General features: G+C 34.3%; 1 protein-coding gene across 1 annotated transcript in view; it reads left to right on the forward strand.

Annotated features, from left to right (window-relative positions):
* The window catches only part of LOC145242521 (protocadherin beta-13-like), a 1,864,148-nt gene that overhangs the window by 113,761 nt on the left and 1,723,022 nt on the right, over positions 1-27,365 (forward strand). Inside the window, exon 2 of the mRNA XM_080105591.1 lies at positions 18,194-18,258. The gene's annotated coding sequence lies outside the window, so the exon portion shown is untranslated. The remainder of the gene's footprint in view (positions 1-18,193; positions 18,259-27,365) is intronic.

Consider the following 27,365-nt stretch of genomic DNA (forward strand, 5'->3'; position numbering starts at 1 on the left):
ATATATATATATATATATATATATATATATATATAAAGAATACGATATTCAAAGTCATTTCCTTAATCCATGGATTTTTGATGTCGGCTAATCTCCTCAGAGGAAAGTCATTAGAAAAATATTAAATATAATTTTGCTATTCAACACATACACAGAAAATATATTAACGATTAAATCTTTTAAAGGGATATAGAGCAAGAAAATAAGGGTTGAAACAAAAAAATGGATATGAGATTTTGATATCCAAATAGAATAGTAATTCTTGAATAGAATGGCATGATGATTCCAAATTGGTTAAAGATTCCCCCATTGAAAGTAAATTCTGATATCCAGCGTGACCCGGATATAAGAGACCTGATATCTACGAACCGGGTATAAGAGAGTTGTAGGATCATGCGAAGAAAGTATATCCGGGTTACACTATATGTTCTGATATACATGGTTTGGACAACCAGTGCTTCTCAGCAACGAAATAGACAAGTTAAAAGTATTTAACATTTTCTTTTACAATGTCAATGTCTCTTTTTATCTCCTTCCCGCTTCTTTATCTATCTCCCACAATCATTCTGTCTATCTTTCTGCTTCCTCACATACACACAAAGACTCAGATACATACCTATGTCTATATATACTTTTTCTATAGCGTCAGATGGTTCTTTTGCTCTTGTTATCAAGCACTATCTAACAACCTACTTTTGAACATCTCAAACCTGAATTTATATTTCTCTATATAAATAAAATGAACTCATTTTTTCCGTCGGATTTTGACCTTAATAGGATTAAAAATCAAGATATTTCATGCAAATATAATATGCACAAACGGCAGAACAATATCTGAGGTGTGTTATAGGCTTATTATTTCTCAAATTCCTCGATAATCTTAGATTTCTATACTTTTTCTGCTGAGAAGTCACGGCCAAAATCGGTTAAGATCAATGGAAGTGGTAAAATATTTTCTCTCTAATAAATTCCTCCTCCCCCTGCCACCACTTAACACCGTTTGGGGATCGTTCACAAGGAACAGTTGAGAAGAGAACACCGGTTTGGCTTCGTAGTTCTTTCATGTGAAGTTATTTAAAATCACTAAACTAAGCTGCAGTGCTCTGTGGCGTAGTGGTTAGAGTGCTGGACAATTCACATTATATTTTCACGTTCGCGCCGACCTACTGTAGTCGTTTTTTTTTTTTTCCTAAACAACTGGAATGGACTTTTCTTGGTGGCCAAACTGTTAACGTTGCAGATGTTTTTTTTTTGTTTGTTTGTTTGTTTTTTTTCACACTTTATTTTCCTACTTTTACTCATGACTCCGGGTTTGATCCTTCCTACTTACCTACCATAACATTTTTTAAAACCCCCCCCCCGTCCCGGAAACAAACACTCGGGCAACGCCGGGTACCCCCGATAGTATATATATATACAATTCATTTGGTGTACTGCTTCACCAGGAACAAACACATATTTTTAGGTTTATTTCCAAAGGTTATTATTATTATTAGTAGTATATGCATACAATTGTTTTGAATCATCACTGGTATTTAATTATATAAGTTTTTCAAATCTGTTAATTTTTTGCATATCAGGAGGACAACTCCTTAGCTCAGAATACACATAAAAATCGTAAATAAAGATGGGTTTCATCAACATATCGACAGTCCTTCTACACCAATCTTTTTTTCCAAAAAGAACTTTTAATAAGTTAGATACAAACAATTTAATAAAGAAACTAATTGCTCTACATCAAATTTTTTGCTATATTTAGTAATACATTTTAAAATGAACGGTGCATGAGCATCGGTAATATATATGTGCTTGGTAAGATCTTAAACTATTGAATTTATTTTTATGAATTATGGAATATATATTCCAGGCAACAGGATAAGTAATGTGGATACATTACTTTTTTTTATACATTTTACGATGGAGGTGGAGGGCACTGAAATCGTGCCATATTACCCCTAAGAAATAAAATAAAAATTTCAAACTAATGCTGTATTTCTTGCTTATACCCATCCGCAGGTGAGTATTCTACTAATATACAAAGAGTATATAAGACGGTATTGGATATTTGATGAATAAGTTGCTTTTTTACGTGGTTTTTCCTTTTGACAAACTGAACTTTTCTTTTCTTTTTTGAGAAGAGGAACATTTTTCTCGAAATATCAAAAGATGTTCCACTATCCCAGATTTCATTAATATTAACAGTAAGTCTCATATTTATTAATACACATGAAAGATCTGTCGGAAACTAAATAGATAATTGTAAAAAATTATACCCCAAATATTGTCTTTGATTGTTTGTCTTTCACAATTACTGTTTTGCTGCATTGTTTTCAGCATTCATAAATACCCACATACATATTTTTTAATATTGGAGAAGTGTTTACATGTCATCATTATCGTCAGTGCATACATGTTAACTTGGTTAACAGTAGGCTGTTAACAACGGATCTCCGATCATTTCTGTTAGAACACTTAACGTTGATGGTTTTCTTAGTGCCATTTTCAAGGGTCAGGTTTTGGTGGTGATTTGAGCTCTTTTATCACTTGGCCAATCGATGTCATTTTTGGTCGTCTTGATTCTCTTTTGGTAGGCTTTCGTAAGTTTTAATTATAATAAACATTACTACCACGACAGGGTGGTGATGGTGGCTAAGTGGTTAATGACATAGACTGACAACCTAGGTGTGCCAAGTTGGAATCCAGCTCGTTCAACAGAAACACTTTCACTTAAGGATGTTGGCAAACTTCACATGATCCCTCTTGTAAGTAACCCGATGTCTTTTTAGAAAGAATTCTAACTAGAAAGATATCGGGGAAACAGATGCCAACAATAATCATCTGATTCACATGAAATGAATGAATAAATGAATAATACTCAACAGTAAAAACAGTAGGCAATAAAATAGTTTTCGGGACTAAAAACAGAGAGACCAACTGGTGACTTTATTCAGGAGGAGGGTAAGAATCTCATTTACAATAGTGAATTGAAGTTTTCTTTTATCACTTGGCCAAACCATATCATTTTTAGTCGCTCTAATGACAATCTTTTTTGGTATACTTTATGGAAGCTTGAAGTGCTTAACGTGCAGTTGATTGTAATGGCAGTTTCATTAAATGGCCAGACCATGACAGTCTTCTTTTGAGTATTAGGCTAGTGCAAAAATAATGTGTTTTGACGTCCAACTATAAAAGGAAATTATTTTTGCACCAACTCAATATATCAACACGTCATAGCTTTACTTTGCAGCAGTCGACACTCACCACAAATAGGCAGAAACTACTTCTCATGACTCGAGATTTGAAATCCATTTTCTCTCTGGCTTGTCGAATCACAAGCCAGCTCTTTATCATGTGACAAAATATATAAAGGGCGAAATCTGAGACCATTAACCCTCTTGGATCCTGACCCTGCCGGGCAGCCATCATTAATCTTTACTGGAATTTGGGTGGCAATAAGGCTCCCCAAGTTCCAATCCTGTTCGCACTGATCCAACAGAGGCCTGGCTAATGTTTTCTCTCCTTGATCTTTCCATTTTCCTTGACCCTCTTAAACTATCTGGTATGGTGTCTGTTGATACTTATCCCTCCTTTTTGGATGTGGGTGGGTTAACTTCCAATTATACAGTTTCAGTTTTCTTGCTTCTAAGTAGTGTTTTTTCATGTTTTACATCTATAGCAGTTTCTATATGTCCGGTGCGCCTGTGGTTCATGTGTATTAATCTCCGCATTCAAGGGTTTTCCGTAATATTTCAGCCATTTTCAGTATTGTTATCCGTTGTATATTCTCAGCCATCCATCTGATTTCAATCCCTCCCATTTTTTTTTCAAAGCTTTTCAGTATTATTCCTAGTGCTCCTACTATTATTGGTGTTATCTTAACTTTTTTCATCTTCCATATACTTTTGAGCTCTACAGTCAGTTCAATATATTTGCTTCACTTCTCTGCCTTTTTGATCTTCAATCTGTGGTCAGCTAGAATGGGAAAATCTACAATCTGGCAAGACTTTTCCATTTTGTTAACTACTACTACTACTACTACTACTACTATTATTATTATTATTTATTTGTTATTAATCAATTAATGTCAAGTACTAGAACAATTTTTTTAATTTATATTTTACAAGATAATTTAATTATGAGAAAGAATTTCCGTTTTTTCATAAACACGTCACTCATTTATCCATTTATTGCTGGACAATGCTGACTTAATACAGCTAGTGAATCAATAAATGATTTTCAGATGAGGGATTATCTACAAAATGGAATTGTGCCGTTTTCTAAATAGGAATCTATAAAAGAAAATTAAACCTAGCATATTAAAGGAATGGATTTAGCACTACACCCTATCAATGCCACTCAAATCTCATAATTTTCGAAATCGAACCAAAAACAAATTGATGTGAACCATATTAGCATTTTATTAAAAAATAAACTGTTGTGTTGTCATGTTTCAGTAAAATATTGTGTTGCTTAAAAACTTATACTGACAAGAAGTTATACGTCCTTTGTCTTTGTTTCATATGATAAGATAGCACACAATTTGCTGCTATAGCTGCATCTATGTATTGTTTTAAACTGATAATAACAACTCGTACTACATTTTACAATTAAATATTCTTATTTTTTTTACTCATTTTTGGTATTAAAATTTACAACCTAAATAGTAGAAAACTTTGCAAAATGAATAACGGGTTCTAAATGATGGATATAACAATTAGAAGTCTATTATTATACTAAAGCTGAGTTAATCGACGTTTGTTTCCCTTGGGCATCATATAAAATACATAGGAAAATATTCTTCAGTTTTGGAATTGAGTTATATCTGAAAAACATTATATTTTAATTGTTCTAATTACCTGTAATTTGCAATTAACTCACCAAGTGACAAATCTCTATCATTGTCACTCCCTTAAACTATATGTTGTTTGACCACGATCATATTTTACACAGTACATATCACTCTCGCTGCCGTATTTCTTTCTGTCCCTTTCTCTTTTTTTGTTAACAATATGAAAAATAACTGTTCTAATTAGCTACAATTTACAATTAACTAAGGGACTTGTATCTGTTATAGAGTATTATCACTCTCGCCTCTGTCTCTCTCTCTCCTTCTGCTTATTAACAATATTAAAACTATATTATAATAAAAACGGAAATAAGAAAACGATAGAAATAATCGATTATAAAAAAAGGAAATATCACCACAAGAAATAATATTATTTAACACATATGAGAGAGGGAGAGAGAGAGAGAGAGAGCGAACGGGTAAGGGGATATAGTGAACAGAAAGCGATTAAATATGGATTTTTATAAAATGGTAATACTAAAGAATTGGTTCACTGTTCTGCTACAATCCAGAAACCTAGCAACTGTACGTTTTAGTCCCTGCCATTACGCAGTACCTTTTTCCTATCATAAGAGAAAAATCAAATTGTTATTTATTTGTTTGTATGAAAAAAAAAACCCCCAAAAAACAGATTTAATTTGATTTAATTCATGATTGATAAAAAATTCTTTATTAAATCTGTTTTAAAAAAAGATCTGTAAAAAAAAAAAAAAAAAAAAAACTTAGATTCCTGGAGAGTTTCGGACTAAAAGCATGTGGCTTATGTAATTGAATCAAATTCGCGTACAATTGTCAAAAATAATGCGATCTTCCAGTCGCAACGTGTTTGACAATTCATATATGACTTGTGTAATGTCATCTTTTCTAAGTTATGATAAACAGATAAAACGTTAAAATTGTAAAGCACGATGTTGTAGGCCACTTAGCAGGGAAAAACCAATCATTTGACAAGAGATAATGTTTTTACTGTAAATCGTTTCATTGTGTACTCAGAAGACTGTTTCAAAAACAAGGATACAGTAGTTGAAGAATGACATAACCAATAATTTAAACCTGCATTTTTTTAACAACACGATTTTTAAAGCGTCCTCTATAAGAGGCTTAATCGCTTAATCCATCATTTTTTCTATACGTCACGCATAACTTTGAAATAGCATATTCATTTAACTATCTCTGCCTGTATATAAAAGACACTTTGTCTATGTGTATGTCTGTGTACAAGAATTGAATCATGATACCTGACTTTAGCATTTAAAACCTTAATTCAATCCATCTATAATATAAATCTCACCTGTCTGTTTAAATGTATGTATATATGTATGTATGTATGTATGTATATATGTATGTATGTATATGTCAGGTCATGTCATATGTATGTGTATGTTAGGTCATGTCATATGCTACTGGTACCATGTAACCCAGTACTACCTGCCTCATGGTCGGGTCACCGGCGACTAAACTGGTTCCCCCACCAGACTTGTTTGGTGAGGAGGGCGGCTAGTCTCCCTGAAGGATTAAAAACAAGACCTTCCAAAGGGCGAATGAACTCTTTTTCTGGGTCAACGGCCAACTAGCACCGTGTATATTTGTGTGTGTGTGTGTGTGTGTATATGTGTATTGGGGTAGAGAGGTCTCTCGTAAGCCGTGGTGAAGGCAACCTTTCTAGGAGAAGCAAATCTCTGATTTAAAAAAACCATAAAGCGGAAGACCAGTACCCGCATTAAGCTGGTCTGCAGTTTAATTTGTTGCTGGCTATCTTGCTCTTGCTTGTTGCTGGATCTCAACATTTTGAACACAGAGAGAGACTTAGCTGTCGTACAAAGCTAAGACTCTGTAACATCATATTTGTATAGATACTTCCTCAGACATTTGGGCTCATGGATTTTAAATGTCTGAGGGAGTGGCACTCGTCTGACAAGACGTTGCAATCATCATGTATGTATGCCTAAAACGTTCGACAGAGGCGACGGATGTTCACGAGATTGGTATCGTTTTGAAGCTCCACTCTTCGGACGACAAATATAGAAAAATTGGCTAAAAACATTAATTCGTTCATCCTCAACTGGGCACTTTTTTTACAGAGAGGGAGTCACTATTTTCGCCGATATTTTCGAAAGTCATCCCCTCTTTTCGATTAACTAGCTTTAATTTAAACCTACATCACTGCCGGTTTAGCGATGGGTGCAATAACTAACGCATCACGTCTTTTTTTTTCGCTTTCTTTTCCTCCTTTGCGGTACAGGTTCGAGCCTGCCTTCTGACAACCACTTTTATTTTTTTGCACTTGCAATTCCCCCCCCCCCTTTTTTTTTGCTCAACCAACACCCTTACATACACCACTTTCTTTTCCGCCTTCGAATCACGCGTTAGGCCTGCCTGCCTACCACAACTTTTTTTTTTTTTTTGCTTAACACACACCTAAAACACACACAGTTAACGATTACCATTTGGCCTAAGTGTTTCGCAAGACATATTCCAAGCAAAGATGGACCAGATCCTTGAAGGTTTGGAAGGTGTAACTAGCATAGCTGACGATGTGGCAGTTTATGGCGAGGACGACGAGGAACATGACAGAAATTTGCGAAACCTAATGGAAAGAGCAGCTAAAACTGGTCTTGTGTTTAACAGTAAGAAATGTGCCATCAGAAAAAGCAACATCACATTTTTCGGAAACATATACACACCCACCGGCATCAAGCCAGACCCTACCAAAGTACATGACATCCAACAGACGTCACAGCCGCAAAGCAAGGACAAATTACTTAGGAATGTTGAACTATCTTTCCCAATATATACCAAACTTCACTGAGAAAGCACACCCTCTGCACAGTCTCCTGAGATCACAAACACCCTGGATATGGGATCCAGACCACCAAAAATGCTATGATAACCTAAAACAAATGATCACCGCCGACGCCCTTTTATCCTACTACGACCAAACAAAACCAGTAACACTGGAAGTGAATGCATCGCAGAAGGGTCTGGGGGTAGCACTGACACAGGCAGACAAGCTAATCGCATTCAGTTCTAAAACGCTGACCGAATGCCAATCCAGATATAACAACATCAAGCGCAAAATGCTCGCAATTGTGCACGGTATCCAGCGTTATCGTATGTACTTTTATGCAGGTATGTTCACCGTAGTGACCGACCACAAGCCATTAGTCACTATATGTTCAGAGCCTCTATACTCAGCACCACCGCATCTACAACATATGCTTTTAAAGATATAAGGCTACAATTTCAGGGTAGTCTACCGCCTAGGTAAAGACATGATCCTTGCAGACATACTTAGCTGACTGCCCAACCCAGAAAACAACAGTGTCGTCGAACTAGATGAAAGAATTGATGGCATAGACACAGAAGTCGATGATGGACACCTCACCATTGCAACCATCAGTTTCGCAGTGGAGAAGAGAGCCTTGCTCTGTAGAGAGACAACAAGGGACAGAACTCTAAACCTCCTGAAAGAGATCGTATTCCATGGATGGCCAGAAACTATCCGGGATGTACCAACTGACATCAGAACATACTGGTCATTCCATGAAGAAGTAGCCCTCGAGGGAGGAATACTCTTCAAAAGAAGGCAGGTTCTGATCCCAGTGAGGAGTGATATCCTGCACCAACTCCACGAGGCCCATCAAGGCATAGAAAAAACTCGTCGCCTGGCAAGAGAGAGCATATACTGGCCTAACATCAACAAGGACGTCGAAAAAATGTGCAGTCGTGCTCACTCTGCCAGGAACACCAGGATGCCAACAGACGGGAACCACTCAAGCCACACAACATTCCATCATAACCATGGCAATACATTGCATCGGACCTGTTCGAAATAAATGGACGGCAATATCTCATCGTGGACAGTAGTCAAAATACCTCGTGGTTGGCGAAATGCCCACACCCATTACAAGCAAAGCAGTAGCTGACAAAATCAAGAGCTACGCATCCCTATTCGGGCGACTTGACCAAATCATGACGGACAATGGCCCACAATTCACCGAGCAAGCCTTCCAGAACTTCATTACATCGTGGGATATTAAACATATCACCAGCTCACCACGCTTCACTAAAGCAACGGATTTATTGAAAGATATGTGCGACATGTCAAATCAGTAATGAAAAAATGCCTTAAAGGCAAGGGTGACATACAACTAGCACTACTGTAGATCAGAGCAACCCCCATAGATAGCAACCTACCATCACCCGCTGAACTACTATTCGAGCGAGCTATACCCACGGCACTCCCCAGCTGAGCAGAGCCAAGAAAGAAAGAGCACCGGCAGCAACTAGAAGAAAGGTCAGACGAAATGGAGAGAAACCACGACGGTAAGATGCAAACCAGAGACCTACCACCACTATACCCAGGTCAACATGTGACCATAGCAAACCAAGACGACAAGCTATGGTACGCCAGGACAATTGTTCAGAAGGATGAGGACAACCCAAGGGGCTACATTGTACAGACTCTGAATGGGACGAGACTCTGCCACAACAGAGCCCACCTTCGTGCTGTACCGATATGGACGACAATGAAGAGAGTCTGCTTTGACGACCCAGCACCAACAACAATGCAGAACACAGGACAAACCCATGTACACAATGGACAAAAACAAACTAACACACACTGCAACAATACAAAAGGCACACAGGAAGATCCAGTCCAAGAAAGTCCAACCCGTACTCGATCTGGACGAGTCATAAAAACCACAACAAGGTTCAAGGACTAAAAAAAAAACAAAAAAAAAAACAAACAAACAACACACTAACACATAACTAAACAGGGGGGGTATGATACGAAACTAACACCAACTATATGCAAACAAACTTAGTACGAAACTAATAATAGCTTTACTCTCTATGTAATTATCCTGAATAAAACACACGTGTTCCGTTTCCTACTAACCCGTCTTCGTCTATGTTCTTCACCCTACGTATCACATCAAGGAAGATAAGCCGTAGAAGAGATCAAAAGAATTGTTCGTTTTCTTAACTCTGAGTCAGCATCATGATTTCACTAATTGAGAATCCAGAAATTATAAGTACCTTTAAAGAGAGGGGTTCTTGATGATAAACTCCTTAAACTATATCAGCTTGAAAGAAATTCCAATTTTAAAGACTTCCTCGTTGAAAAAAGTCTGCATCTTTTTTTTCTAACATTAATCATTAAACAGCTATATTTTTTTACTGCAGAAAAGACCTTCAAATTCCGTGTCCCTCCTGCTGTCCAATGTGGATCACCAAGAAAAAACAAATATGACAAAAAAAATGTGAATCTCTCAAAAATGACAATTCGCAGCACACCACTTCTTCAATGGCCTTTGTTTCTTTATTCGATATCGACTTTATTTGACCATCTGATAGATGTTAGTGTTGTTTATTGATTTTGAGTCTAAAGTGGGAGTTTATATCCTGTATATAATATTTTGATTGTAGAAATTCCCATCTCCCCCAAATCGCCATAGGTTTTCAATAACACATGCCACATACAAATTTATTATGTCTAAACATTCAGCCCCCGTCTCATGTAACTTTACTACATCGTTTTATACACATTTACTCGTTATAATTAAATCTTATATTTTATCCTAGGAGAAATATCATTATGATCGCCACATCTACAGAGGAAGAAAGTCCTATTTTTCTCTCTGATTATCAAGTAATCCCACTGCTACCACTATACACCGTGTACTATTCTTCGTTTTCCTACGCTATTCATGTTTCACCGCTTTTAACTGTTTATGACATACATAGACTAAACATAACCTTCCTTTCTCCCTATACATAATTACTAATGCCTCCCGAGTCATCGTCCATCCAGTCCTATTGGTTGCGTTGAAAGATTCCATTATTCTTAGAATCCCATACATTAACAAACGATTTTTCATATTGAAATATGACTACTCTATACGCACCTTCCATAATATTAGTACGATACCAGTTCTCAATTGACAACTATTTTACTGAAACACAAATTATTTATTATAAATATCGACTATATACATAAATACTGCATTATACATTTTCTTTTCTTTTTTTCTTAGCTTTTTTTTTTCTAGCCGTACGATGCTATCTTTATTTCCTGTGTCGCACTGAAGATAATATCGAAAACACGGTTTTCTTCTTTTTGGTTCGCTGCCACAAACGCATTGACCACCACGGCCGCCAGTGTCCGCAAATGGCCGGGATCAGCAGCGACCACCATCAATAACCATACTTATATTTTTTTTTCAAAGAAGGATCGGTTTACGGGTCTTGCTAGTTACAAATATAGCCCGATATTCTTTCATTGCGTCCTTAAACGATCTGTATCAGAAATAAGGTTTATAAGAAAGCTTACTAACCACCGATTGCAATGGGTGATGGCATCCTTTTCCAAAGTCCAACATACAAACTAACATTGACGTAACATTTCCAAAAAACATGAATTAAAATAAATACAGGGTGACCCAAAAAAAACGTGTCCCAACTCTAATTAGGCCTTGTTTCTTAGTGTTTTGTCCGAATGAAATGAAACTTTGGTTATAACTAGTTTATTATATTCAAAACATCACAGCAAAACACTAGGATCTTTGGCCTTTTTTTTTCTCCGTTCTACAGCATATGATCTAGATGGTCTCCATTTAGCTTTTGTTTTTGTTTTTTGGTCACCCTGTACATAGAAAACATTGTCAAGGCCGCTGTAAGGAAGGTGAGCTTCCCCTAGAAAACTTTTTACACCTGCCAGTATCTGATACCGCTAAAAGGCTACTATTTGCCCATGCATAGAATATTGTTGCCACATTTGGGCTGATGCAACAACCACTAGTGTTTCACTCTTAGAAAGAGTCCAAAAATGACCCTTTAACTTAATACGTCCTGCATGTTCTAGCTCCCGTCCTATCACTGTTCTCGTTTTGCAAATACTTCAGCAGAATGTGCCTTAAGAATTTGCTGCTCTTTTGCCCTCTTAACATAAAAACCCATCCAAATCCGACAATAGGCAAAATCCCACCCCTTCACTGTAGACGTCCTCAGATGTTGGAAAGCTTTCTTCTCTAATAGCTTCTTTCTTCAAACTGCTTGCCTTTCTGCTCTCTGTTTCTCTGACGGTATCACCATGCAGAAATTTAAATGTAATGTGAACAAGAATATCGTTGCACAACACTTCACAAAGGAATCACCCTACACATGTTCTCTAATTCACAGTAATCTCTTACATCTCAGTGGCAGTGTGTAATATAGCGTGAACGTGCGTATACAAATGCATGCAAAATGACGTCACAGGTAGAGAAAAATAAAGTCTTTAAAAAAGAGATCACGTTAGAGGCGTGGAGAACGTTCGAGATCACGCCAGTTACGTCATGGCTGTAACAATGAAGAAATAAATGTCGTTATTACAAAAAAAAAAGTGACTTAAAACTCTTTTCTATTCTTTGTCTACTTTGCGAATGAGTTCCCAAGGTGTTGGTTCCCTGTGCAACGTTACCAGTATGCCTAATTTGAGGTGAATAGAAGTAAAACAAAAGGCAGAACCAGAGAAAGTACAAAAATCTATTTCTGATTTGTCTTGTGGTGGACAAAAACAGACCGATTTTAATTTCCTCTTTATACATATATACTTCAGAGCCTGACCTTTTTATACATATATACTTCAGTGGCTGACCTTTTTATACATATATACTTCAGTGCCTGACCTTTTTATACATATATACTTAAGTGGCTGACCTTTTTATACATATATACTTAAGTGACTGACCTTTTTATACATATATATTTAAGTGGCTGACCTTTTTATACATATATACTTAAGTGACTGACCTTTTTATACATATATACTTAAGTGGCTGACCTTTTTATACATATATACTTAAGTGGCTAACCTTTTTATACATATATACTTAAGTGGCTGACCTTTTTGTACATATATACTTAAGTGACTGACCTTTTTATACATATATACTTCAGAGCCTGACCTTTTTATACATATATACTTAAGTGGCTGACCTTTTTATACATATATACTTCAGAGCCTGACCTTTTTATACATATATACTTCAGTGCCTGACCTTTTTATACATATATACTTCAGTGCCTGACCTTTTTATACATATATACTTAAGTGGTTGACCTTTTTATACATATATACTTAAGTGACTGACCTTTTTATACATATATACTTAAGTGGCTGACCTTTTTATACATATATACTTAAGTGGCTGACCTTTTTATACATATATACTTAAGTGGCTGACCTTTTTATACATATATACTTTAGTGGCTGACCTTTTTATACATATATACTTAAGTGGCTGACCTTTTTATACATATATACTTAAGTGGCTGACCTTTTTATACATATATACTTAAGTGGCTGACCTTTTTATACATATATAATTCAGTGACTGACCTTTTTATACATATATAATTCAGTGCCTGACCTTTTTATATATATATATACTTCAGAGCCTGACATTTTATACATATATACATCAGAGCCTGACCTTTTTATTCATATATACATCAGAGCCTGACCTTTTTATACATATATACTTCAGTGCCTGACCTTTTTATACATATATACTTAAGTGGCTAACCTTTTTATACATATATACATCAGAGCCTGACCTTTTTATACATATATACTTAAGTGGTTGACCTTTTTATACATATATACTTAGGTGGCTGACCTTTTTATACATATATACTTAAGTGACTGACCTTTTTATACATATATACTTCAGTGCCTGACCTTTTTATACATATATACTTCAGTGCCTAACCTTTTTATACATATATACTTAAGTGGCTGACCTTTTTATACATATATACTTAAGTGACTGACCTTTTTATACATATATACTTAAGTGGCTGACCTTTTTATACATATATACTTAAGTGACTGACCTTTTTATACATATATACTTAAGTGGCTGACCTTTTTATACATATATACTTAAGTGGCTGACCTTTTTATACATATATACTTAAGTGGCTGACCTTTTTGTACATATATACTTAAGTGACTGACCTTTTTATACATATATACTTAAGTGGCTGACCTTTTTATATATATACTTCAGAGCCTGACCTTTTTATATATATATACTTCAGAGCCTGACATTTTATACATATATACATCAGAGCCTGACCTTTTTATACATATATACATCAGAGCCTGACCTTTTTATACATATATACTTCAGTGCCTGAGCTTTTTATACATATATACTTAAGTGGCTGACCTTTTTATACATATATATTTAAGTGGCTGACCTTTTTATACATATATACTTAAGTGACTGACCTTTTTATACATATATACTTAAGTGGTTGACCTTTTTATACATATATACTTCAGAGCCTGACCTTTTTATACATATATACTTCAGAGCCTGACCTTTTTATACATATATACTTCAGTGCCTGACCTTTTTATACATATATACTTCAGTGCCTGACCTTTTTATACATATATACTTCAGTGCCTGACCTTTTTATACATATATATTTCAGTGCCTGACCTTTTTATACATATATACATCAGAGCCTGACCTTTTTATACATATATACTTCAGTGCCTGAGCTTTTTATACATATATACTTCAGTGACTGACGTTTTTATACATTTATACTTCAGAGCCTGACCTTTTTATACATATATACTTCAGAGCCTTACCTTTTTATACATATATACTTAAGTGGCTGACCTTTTTATACATATATACTTCAGTGCCTGACCTTTTTATACATATATACTTCAGTGCCTGACCTTTTTATACATATATACTTCAGTGACTGACCTTTTTATACATATATACTTCAGTGCCTGACCTTTTTATACATATATACTTCAGTGGCTGACCTTTTTATACATATATACTTCAGAGCCTGACCTTTTTATACAGATATACTTCAGAGCCTGACCTTTTTATACATATATACTTCAGTGGCTGACCTCTTTATACAGATATACTTCAGAGCATGTCCTTAAAAACTGTTTTTTTTTATTTACTCTTTAGCTCCATGTTCGTATCCAATTTAAATGTCAATCTCATACGTTTCAGTCTGATACGAAGTTGTCAGCTTTCAAGGCTCAACTCAGTGCATGCTTTACATAACTTCGAAATACGTAGCTACCACAATGTGGTATATTAATGTAATAAACTTGTACAAGCACAAGGAGATTGTTGGGATTTAAAAGTTAATTAGGTCACATTATTCTGTAAGGTTAAGTTGAAAATATTAGAAAACCAAATAATGTTATAAAATATTTAATTAAATGATTAAATTGATTCGTTTTTCCAACCGTGAATCTGAATCTAAAACATGATTGTAACCATTTAATAAAATTATTTGGTTTTCTAATAGTTTCAAATTTAAAGAGTTAATATTTATATGTAGGTAAAATATACGTTATTCTTTCATTGTATTACGGGTCGTTCCTATTTGTCAGTTTTCATTTTTTAGCTTCCACTTTTGCTGTGCTGTGTCTTTTTTTTTTTTTTTTTAAATATGCTATTAATTTTTGCACAATTTTCTCTTTTTAAAATAAAATTTTAAAAGTAAAACGCAGTTATTACGGTTTCGTTTACTCATTAAATTATCAGTTAGACAAAATTGTTATAAAATTAGAACTAATTGAATGTTTTAGTTTATTTATAAAATTATTAAATACTAGCTGTCCTTATCCGGCGTTGCCCATGCGTCTTTACTTTCATGTTTGTTTTATTTTCTCTTCTTTTACCAAATTGCTATTTTTAAAACTGGATTTTAAAAGATAAATTTACTCAGTGCGATAAATTCTTTTAAGTGAGACACGGGCGAAAAAGTAAGCTATTTCAATCTATCTCAAAATGATATATATTATCTTCATCTGTGTTTATAAAAGTATTAGATACAAATATTTTGCAAAACTTTAAATCTTTCAGTACATTAAATTTTAATAAGAATATTAAGGCTAAAATGACATAATATTTCATAGTTTTAATACTTATAAATATGGAAGGTTAAGTGATTTTTTTGTTATTTAAAAAAAAAGATTAAAATGGCTGACTTGTTTAGGAATAAAATAAAATGCATTCAATTAGATTTTATTTAATTATTAAATTATATACATTATTTTTTTAAATAGAATTTTTACTATTCTATTTTATGGTATTGTATTTTTATTTTGATAAATAAAAATTTGAGGGTCGCTCCAAAAGTAAGGCCTCCTATTTTTTAACTTAAAAACTAAAATGTTTAAGAACTACGAAGACAAGAGTGGTACCATTAAAACGAGCGACCTTTTCTGCTCAAGAATTTAATTTGTTCTACATAGTCACCATCATTCTCGGTGCACTTTTGCCAGCCTCATTTGAAGCCTTGGGCGTGAAAATCTGGAGCATGCTTTGTCACTCACATTTCTATTGCAACTCTTAAATCAACGAACCTATCTCCTAACTTTGCTGACATCAACTGCATCGGCTTCATAAACGTTCAACACACGCCAGTGAATGTAATCGGTTCAATTTTTTCTGCCTGGAGGAATTTAAAGAAAAGCATCTCTGCTTCTGATATGTGTCCATGATAGGGGTTGTTTTCTTAGAGTCTCACACCGTCAATATTTGAAACAGAGAGATGAAACTTTCACATCATGAATGCTTAGGTTCAGCCATCATAACAATGCAATTTGAAATTCCCTCTGATCCATTTGGGCGGAAGATAAAAATAGGAGGCATTACTTTTGGAACATCGCTTGTACATAAGTCATGCAGATGCAAGAAAGACACACACATACACAGATAAAGTAATCATACAATTTATAAATATCTTTTTTTTTAAATAATATAATAATCTATATAATACTAAAAGTCTATGGATCTTGTATGTTTGCAATCAGATTTCCGGTTTTCAACATCCGGTTGCGCATGCGTAAATAGCAACGTCTTCAATCCGTTATTCCAATTCCGGAATTTTTATATCGCTTTTAATACAAACAATTTCATTTAATTTGATCAAATAGTTTTTTGTTTTTTTTTAACGGCTAAAAACATTCAACTTCGTAAAGTCTGTCGCAGTTTCAAAAAAACTTCTCCCTTTTAAAAAACAAAAGTAAACAAACAAGAAAAACAACACTCATTATTAATAGAAACAGCGGCGGTGAAAGAAAACACCTCTCACTTTCCCTCTAATAGATTTCAACACTCCTACTCCCTCTGTTTTCGTTACGTACGCGAGAAATCTTTAATTCATGTCATTATAAATAAATAATTTTATAAAATCAACCGTAGTTTTTTTGTTTTTTTTAACGGCTAAAAACATTCAACTTCGTAAAGTCTGTCGCAGTTTCAAAAAAACTTCTCCCTTTTAAAAAACAACACTCATTATTAATAGAAACAGCGGCGGTGAAAGAAAACACCTCTCACTTTCACTCTCATAGATTTCAACACTCCTACTCCCTCTGTTTTCGTTACGTACGCGAGAAATAGTTACGTGTATGTGTGAGAGAGAGAAAAAGGGAGCGATGTAAAACTGGATAGTTAAGCGAAAGGAAAACATAAAAGTTTTTTAAAACACTCAAATTGTACAAAAAATGTTGTAAATAGAAAAGTATTGTCTTAGTTTTATTGACCTTATTATTAGCATATGAATACAATATTTATTTTCTGTACAATAAGTGCTTAAGCACCCGTGCTTTTCAGCGATACATATTCAATAAAATAAATTGATTAATATAATTAATCTGGATATAAGAGAGTTAGAACCTGATAAGAAGTCTCAATTAAGCAAAAGGATAACAAAAGTTTTCTTTAAAAAAAATTAATTGTACAAAAAATGTAAATAGAAAAGAATTGTCTTAATTTTATTGACCTTATTATTAACATACAAATTAAATATTTTACACAATGGGTACTGAATGTTTGCTTAAATTAAATGAAAAAAGTTACATTTTATTTTCATTTTCTATTTAAAAAGCCATTATTAACATGTGGAGAGTGTTTTTTTTATTATTCTGTACTTTCAACTAACAATTTCATTTAAAAGATGATATATCAAAATTTGAATTTAACTATAATAAGGATTATGATACCTGTTCAGTGCATATTTACCTATAAGTATGACCAACCACTTATAATTCAGTAACTGTAATTTAAAAAAAAATAACAATTATAATAAACAGAACGACTCATAGAAATCTATCTATATTCTTTTTTCATTTTAATATACTTTCATAGAAATGCTTCTGTTATGTAAAAAAAAACTATTTTCTTTATGCCACACGTGTCACGCTCATACATGAATACCATAGCTAATATAACGTACTGACCCAACGGGTCACGGGTGGTCTAGTATAATAATAAAATTGACTATATTTATTTGTTGCAGTTTATATGGAAGTGTGCGGATTTTCGCTTCTTTTTTTCATTTTAAGAGAAAAGGGACAAAAGCAGGTAAGTAAAACATATTTTTTACACGTTTTTATCAATAAAGTGTTTTAATGTTTCTCACTTTTTTTTCTTGATCAGCAAAAGAATTCAATGCTTTTACAGCATTGCTATTATAAATCGTATTAGTTGAATCTATGTAAACGTGTCTAAGGAAGTGACGTCAGTAACAGGACACAGAGTAAATATAGCGAGAAGGAACTGCTCTTGCTTTTGATCTTGTGAACAAGACGACGTGCCCTTTGAGAATAGTTCTATAATGAACGGTATTTGTTAATCAATGTAATGGGTATCTTTACTTTTGCGTTTGATGGGTCTTAATGTTGTACATTGAAATACAGTTGTAACATCATTACATAACATAACCGATAACATAGAAATTCCAAGATTTGTATCTAGTTGCGCGTTTAATTCAGTCAGAGAGATGCACCGTCAGCCTTCTTTAAGATATGCATCTAGGAAAAGGTACATTCTAATGTAAAAACCTGAGGTCTACTGTCTGTTCTGTCCTGTGGCAGCCATTGCACCGACTGAAATTAGCAGTTGAACCAAAAGGTGTGGTTGTTTCTGCACAAAGCCTTCACCACTAAAAATAAATCATCTGTGTAGATTTCCAAATAACTTAGTTGTTTTGGCAGAACTAATACGTCGAAATCGACGGGAGTAATAAAATAACCGATACACAAAACCTAACCGCAAAAGGGCAAGGTTATTGAACCTTTTCTTTATTTCTTCTACCTTGTGGCAACTTGAAAACAAATGGTAAATGGGATGAGCTTGTAGCTCATGTTGATAAGCATTTTATTTTTATTTATAGCTGTAATTTGGTATTATCCTTATTTAGATAAACAATAGATCTTTCCGATTAATTGTACTTATACAGAATATAAACCATGCTATTTTTAGATAGGGTTTTCAATTTAAATTCGAGTTTTATGGTATCTTTTGTTTATTAAACTGCTAGGTGAAAGTATAGAATAGTTTTTTAAAAGCCCCTCCCCATGTTAAGAATGGGTTTCTAATAACGTTATTATTTCATCACGGTCTATTTTCTGCACGAGTAACTAATAAGTATCATTCACAACCACTACTGTGTTTGAATACATGGTTAAGTGGCAGTTTTAGTCATTTAGAACTGCTTTAAAGCTTCATCACGCTCACATTTTTCGACCAAATTTCAAACAATTATTACAGTCTATCAATCACATACTCAGTTATATTGTGAAAAAAAATTAAGTTTTCGTTCAGTAAAACAAAAGTTATGATGAATTTAGTGGTGTTCAAAATCGTAAAAAAAAAACGCAAGGAGGTGAGCGACGTTTTTTTATGACTGGTTTGAAAATCAGTGATAAAAAAAAAAAAACGTATCTCAACTCCTTAAGCTTCAGCAACTAGTTTTGCTACTAATTCACTGCTGTCGCGAAAAGAGAAGTAACTAGTGAACCAGACGGAATGAAAGAATAAAAGGGAGATAATTGTGGGGATCTTATTGAAGCAGACGAATGCCCTACATTGTTATTTAACGTGTATGTTATGTTTATGGGGGAAAAAAATAAGACTGAAATTAAACAGAGAATAAGTGAATTTATTAGAAGCCTGGAAAAATCATGGATTACAATAGAGAAATGCGAGCATGAAAAGTAATATGGTTAAGCTTAAACATGGAAAAGTAAAGGACTAGTTGTTAAAACTGGAAAAGAAAAGGACAAGATATTCTAGTAAAAAATATAGTAAATTTATAACTTAAAATATTGCAGCATTAAGAATTTTATTTTAATTCAATTTATAACATTATATAATCAATTCTTAATGCTGTAATATTTTAAGTTATAAATTTATTATATTTTTTATTAGAATATCTTTCCTTTTCTTTTCCAGTTTTAACAACTAATTCTTTACCTTTCCATGTTTAAGCTTAACCATATTACTTTTCATGCTCGCATTTTCATATAGTAATATAATATAAGGTTGGTGCAAACATAATGTCGTTTTTTGACATATATATATATATATCTGATAAATAACGAAATTATTTTTGCACCAACCTAATATTTTGATTGCAATCAACTCAGATAGTTAAATTGTGAACGTGATTTGTTCACTTGTGGCAAAATATCTATGATATAATTCCTTTACATAGCTGGAGTCTGGTAATCGGGAAACGTGTGAAAAATCATATTAATCTCGTTTTTAATAACATTGATGACGACACTTAATATTAAGCTTCTCTCTGATATTTGCATTTCTTAGTTTATCTTGCAATGCTTTTCCAAGGATACATTTTAAATATTTTATTTCAAAGATATTAAGTTTCCTCTCAAGTTCTGCCAACATAGTCCATGTTTCACTTGCATAAGCAATAGAAACTATCAATGCATTAGAAAGTCTTAACTTTAGAGGTGTTGATGTGTTTTTTCCTGCTCCATATTGTTTCTTTTCACAATGTAGAAGTTGTTATTCTTACTTCTTGGCTAATGTCAGGCGAGGATCCTGCAACCATCGAACCAAAAAACAGAAAAGAAAATCGTTATTTTAAAACCGTTTTTTATTGAGATTTTATCTGCAAAAGAGGAAAAGATTTTGTATTTGTCTAGGTTCACTTTCATGTTCCATTTATCACAAGAGGCTTTAAGCTCATGTAGAAAGCTCCAGTTTAGCAGGGACAACAGAAACAAGCAAGTCATCATTAGTAAAACGAATATTACACGTCATTACGCGAGAACTCATTACTAAGTACCAGTGTTGATTGCAGATTTTACAGTTATTCTATCACAAATTTCCAGAAAATGTTGAAAAGGGCAGGAAATAAGAAAACCCTCTGGCATATTCGTACAATTACTTCCAATAATTTAGTATATGTCTATAAATAACTGCACATTACATGTTTTTGTATAAAATTTCAGTAATATTTACACTTTTTCTAGTAACTCCAATCACCCATAGCATTTTCCAAAAACTGTTAGTCTTTATCTTCAAGATTCTCATAATACTTTGTGCTAAGAAATTACTACCAAGGACAAATCTTTGCTGGAATATAAATAGTCACACCTCAAACAACAAGTATTGTTTATTGAAATTATATCCATATATTTTGTATCTTAAGCAAGAACTATTTTATGTTTTTTCATGACACAAGTTAATAAGAGTTAGGGATATAATAATTATTTTGAAAACACTTTGGTCTCACACATGTATATTTTCAACCACAAAATTAATCCCCGCAAATCTTGGATCACCAAACATACATAGGATATTAAAATGAAACGGTTTATAGAAAGTAGTCTCGTATCCCAATAAAAACATCACATTGAGTCAACTATAGTAAAAAATAATCAGATCAGGAACTTTGATATTGTATAAGACACTTGCTTGTTTACTTTCCGTTATACATTCAAGCATTCTTTACATTTCTAAAAGCATATCATTGTCAACTCCTATTACTTTAATTCTCTTTACGTATTACTTTGTCTTTTTATTTATCTTTTTTCTTCCAATTGCATAAACTGATTTTTGGTTCCCCAACAAAAGGAGAGTGGACCTGTAAATTTTCCCCATGTTTGCTCGTCTGTCCGCACTTTTCTTAATAACTACACTTTGGAATTTTTTGAAATTTTGCACAAACATTAAACATGATATGAGTAAAAAGTAACAGAACGGATTTCCAGGAAAACTCCGGTTGCCCCCCCCTAGGGGTGCCTTTTGGGTTAAAATGGCTAATATTGACACTTTTGTGCTTATTAAAAAAAAAAAAAAAATGATGCCTTAGATTTTTATAAAACTTTCTGAAAAGTTGTACATAACTGATTTCTATATAATTTTGTTTGTCTATACTTCGCGATAACTCTTTTAAGGCTAATAAAAACACTCTATTTTTGGGACTATTTTTTTTTAACATATTTGTCCAAAATTTTCTGTGTCGGTCTATTTAGCAGTTTTTCATAGTGCTGTACTCAAATTTAAATATGTTAAGACTTTGAGAACTTTTGGGGCTAAATGGGGGCCGGGGGCGCAAATGGACTTAGTCATTTCTTTTTTTGCATGGTGCAGAACTCAAATTTACATATGTTAAGGCTTAAAACTGCACCGTTTGTTCATTTTCACCAGGATTTGGTGTCCCCTGGTGACTTTTGGGGCTAAATAGGGGTTGGGGCAAATGCTGAACTTAGTTATTTTTTATGCCTCGTTCACTGTGCAACCACGGGGGACCATGCATGATTCAATTGTTTTACAAGGGAGTCATCACTTATCAAAGCCTGAATCACTCAAGGATAAAGGTTGATGAGTGTAAGATGGTCACTCTGATAAATAACATTAGTCGTATAAATTGAGTAGAATCCGATGATTTAAGGGAGTATTTCAACAAGAACTTGTTTACATCAAACTTGAAGAAAAAATGTTGTAATTAACTGATAAGCAGACCAGAGGAATAGTTCCACAGGCGGGCAGTTCTTGGGGAAAAAAAGCTTTGTTTATGGAAATTGAGTTAAGATTTAGGCACATGTAGAGAGTGGGAAAAATTGTTGATAGTGGTTGTAGCTAGACGAGTGCTTGTTGTGAACGCTTTGTAGTGAGGGGACCATTGATTATGAAGCTAAAGCGGGCACTTGCCATGAAAATAACGAAAGAGCAGAGACAGATTCGCAACGTTTCTTCTGTTGGAAAGAGGTTACAGAGAGGAGAAAATTATTTCTTACATAACAGCTTCTTTAAATAAAACGTGACAGATTGCATTAGATGACATGATAACAGCATAAAATATTCTTTCAACAATTTTACATTTTTTTTTTATGTTATCTCGTATTATTTATCGCCTATGTTTCGTTTTAGTTTTGTTTTTTAACTTTTTCCCCTGTCATCGGATTTTGAAGAGGATAAAATTGGATGCATCATTATCCAATTGTAAAGGGATTTTTCTCATACGAAAAATATTTGATTTTAATTGGAAGATTTTTTTGCAGACAGAAAAATAAATTTGCTAGCGGGACAGTACCAGAAATTCGCCATGAGGCAAGCAGACAATAAAAGATGCTGCATTTTGAAAGAAGCAGCTTACCTTGTAGGCTTGTATATATTTGTAGCTTATATTATTAAAACTCTGGGTTGCTGGCCCGATGAGTTCATTTGGTCTTTCCCCAGGTGTCGTTGGTCTATTCCCAGTCGCCATTCAGTCTATTTCTGAAAGTCAACAGACTAACCATGTCTCTATAGGATAAAAATTACTACCAGAACAGCAGCAAAATTCGCCATGAAGCAAACAACAGAAGATATTGTGTTTTCAAAGAAGCAGCTTACCTTGTAGGCTTGTATATATAATCATGTTTTTCAGCTGTTCTCACTTGTGAAGGATTCCATTTCGGTTTCCAGTTAATGTTGGTTTATCAGGAGATAATACGGACCGTTTCAGGGCCTTTCTCTTTTTGGTTTGTTTACTTGTAGACTTGTATATAATCGTGTTTATCGTCTATATCTCACTTGTGTAGTACTTCATTTCGTCCTCCAGAAAATGTCGAGTCATCAGAAGAGAATACGCATCATTTTGGGGTCTTCTTATCAACAGCTTTTTCACAGATCGCCACTATTAGTTTGATGAGCGCAGAAAGGGATGGCTTAATCTTAATAATAACTTATAACAAATAAAAGAATAATCACGTGTACAATTTTAATTTTATGAGCAAGGAAAAGGATACTCATTCTTGATAATAATAAGATAAAGGAAATGATTTTCAGTTTTAATAGACACAAAAACTATTCTCTAGTTCTTAATATTTTTGTGGCTTAAATAGAAATGAATGTATGGACACACAGACGCTCTATTTGCAAATTCATGCGAGAGAGCAGATTAGTTTAATTTAATAAACAAAACTTTTCTTTTGTAAAGCATTCCTCGCATATTTGTTGTTATTATTGGTGTTATTATTATTTTTGTACGTTCTTTTCTCAATTAGTTGTTCCAGTTTTGAAGCATGTCGCAACAGTAGGAAATCAATATTTATTAATGGAAACTAGCAGAACGTGTGGAAATTCCACAGTAGTTAAAAAGATCATCACATAAGCAAACAATAAAATGTCCTTCAATAAAATCATCAGCACAATATTAGTTCTGATCAGACCGTAAATTAAAAAAAAATCAATATTTTTGTGGATAAATGTGGAGAACTGCTTGAGATATATTATTACAAGAAATACAACTATTAGTCAGTTTCATGATGTAATTTTGTGAGAATGTTTTGAAGATTTGAAAAACTATACATTTTTAGAAAGATTATTGTCTAGGTAATCAGAAAATCAATGTTTGCATTTGCCCAGATGTGCATATGGCGGCCATATTGGAATTTACAAAATGGCGGCCGTAAAATATATATAATGTGAGCCATCACTTTTTCTAGAGATTATAATTTAATTAAAGTGACTTGTAACTCAGTTAATAGCAATTATGTCACAATCTTTTCTTGATAATCTGATAATTTTGCATCTAAGTAATAAGATTTAATAGAAACATGTTACATATCAACTTTTGACATTTGCTCATAATGGTAAAAAAATGGAATGAATCAGTAAGGAGTGCGATTGGTGTTGCGATAAAAGATAAGTGTGCACTATGTATTTAAGGTATTTACAATCCTCTGACTCAGAAATGGATGAATCTTACTTGATTTAATCACAGTTTATACATAGTAATCTAATGTGTGTAGTCGTATTGCATAACATATTTCAAGGTAAAACCTCTTCATCAAATAGTGGGTGTTTTAAATCTCCATGAAAGTAAAAATCACTTTGTGTTTGTCTTCTTCTTGGGATAGAATGAAGTAATTTGTGGTGCAGTTACATCATAGATGACTTAACCTACCCAGTTGTACAAAAACAAGGAAATTTTGTATTTGAATTATGAAGAATTTGTCTGTGTAGACAGTTTGAAAGCTGCCAAATAAATTCATACAACGAATCAAATTTTCCGAGTATGGAACTTAACTTAGCCATTAGAAGTTAGTGACTGGAGTTTTGATGGTCCAGTTTACGAATAAAAGTAGCTTAGAAATTAGCAGAAATTAGAGAAGCAATAAGTAAATAAAGAGTGAACTCGTTAGATAAAATGGCAGCTGGAAATAAAAAAAAAAAGTCAAACCGTATTGTGACAAAAAGAAGAAACTGCAATAATTGTTGCATAATAAGTTGAAATACGCATAAGTCGGAGGAAGGAATAATTCCTCTGGCTATTTCGATCAGATGTTAACCGTAATTATCTCGTATAATCCTGCCAAAAGGGAGTTGAGCAGTTAAGAGACCATATGGGCTATAATTGTCGCGAGTGAGCACTTTCTGGTTTTCTCATAAATATTTTTCTCTTGATTCATTTTCAATTATTTTTAGCATTTCTACTAACTTCAACACGATACATTAATACGTAACAATGTTTTCACCTGCAATGCGTTGGGTAAAATTATCTAGAATCTACAGCAGCACCTTATCATTTTACTTATTTCCACATCATATTTAAGTAGGTAATAATGTTATCACCTGAAATGTGTTAGAATTTATACTAATTTCAATATGATACGTAAGTACATAATGATGTTTTAACTGGCACCTTATCCTTTTCCTTACTTTTACATGGCACTTAAGTAAGTAATTATGTTATCACCTGTGCGTTTGGATTCTTAATCCAGCAGGGCGGGTGTGATGCATCTAGTGTGTTAGGTGCAAGTTAGTATTAAGTTATTATTAGTAGTATTAAGTTCATGCTTGCATGCCTTCTCGCTTCCAGCTAACACCGCTGGCTAACTTCGTGGTGAAAAGTGAGCAGCTATGCATGTCTTCCCTGCCAGAACATAGCTTCTCCATCATCAAGACTCCTACAGTGCCTCCACATTGGCCACACATGGTAACTGGGTGCCTTGCGGCCCCAAGCTAAACTTGTAGGAGATCTCAGAGTAGTAGGAGACCCCAAAGGTAGTGCGTTATGGCCCACTGATGTGTGGACATGCCTTGGCACACTACCAATACCTACCCCACTGTCTTGTGGGTGCCTTGGTTGGGCGAAGACTAGGGGAACGAACTCTAAAATCAAACACCACTGCCTTATGGGCCTTATCACAGCAAAAGGCTAAGAGATGGGAACTCTGACTTCAAATCCTACTGCTGCCTCGCAGTTTTCCTTAAAAGACTATGGAACCTCATCCAAAAAGAAAAGGCGTAGTAGCAGACACGATAGAGCCACTGTCTACCTCACTGAGATTACTTTCAGCCAAAAGCTGCAGCCTCCCCTGCTGCCAGTTGTCACAGGTTCGCTCCACTGGACATCAGCATTGGAGGTTCAGAGGGTGTCTATCTGATGTGCAACAAGTACTGCACCTAAACTGCACGAGCCAAGGTGGAAAATCCTGTGGTGATGGAGTGAGACTATGCCAACACCAAGGGATAAAGCACTGATACCCCAAATAGCCATCGTCAAGACTGATGGACTGCATGATGGTGATGATGATGTTATCACCGGAAATGCGTTGGAATTTATACTAAGCTTGACATGATACATAAGTAGGTAATAATATTCTCACCTGAAATGCATTAATTTTATGCTATGTACATTTTGTAGTGGTGGCAGTGTTGGCTGTGTGGTGGCGATGGTGGCGGTGGCAGTGGCAGTGGTGGGATTGTGCTGGCTGCGATTGTAGCATCGTTATGATGGTAGTGACGGTGGTGTCAATGGTGAGGGTGGTAATTGCAGGTATTAATAGTGATAATTGCAGTAGGGTATTAGTGGTGATGGTAACGGTGGCAATAGTGCACTTACGATGGTTTATTAGTGGTAGTGGAAAGTATGTAATAATGTTTTCACCTGAAATGCATTGGAATTCACATTAATTTTGACATGATACATAAGTAGGTCATAATTTTCTCACCCAAAAGGCGTTAATTTTATGTTATGTACATTTTGTTGTGGTGGCGATGGCGGCGGTGGTGATGGTAATTACGGTGGTGTGGCAGTGGTATGGTGGTGTTGGTAAGTTCGGTGGATGTGATGGTAGCAGTAGTGGGTGTGACGTGGTAGAGGTGATGGTGGTGGTCTGCACCGACCAAGCAATGGCTGGAGATGACTAACTTATCCATCTTGAACA

The sequence above is a fragment of the Euprymna scolopes genome, chromosome 21, assembly GCF_053919585.1.
Source record: "Euprymna scolopes isolate OS-2025 chromosome 21, ASM5391958v1, whole genome shotgun sequence".
Classification (NCBI taxonomy): Eukaryota; Metazoa; Mollusca; class Cephalopoda; order Sepiida; family Sepiolidae; genus Euprymna; species Euprymna scolopes.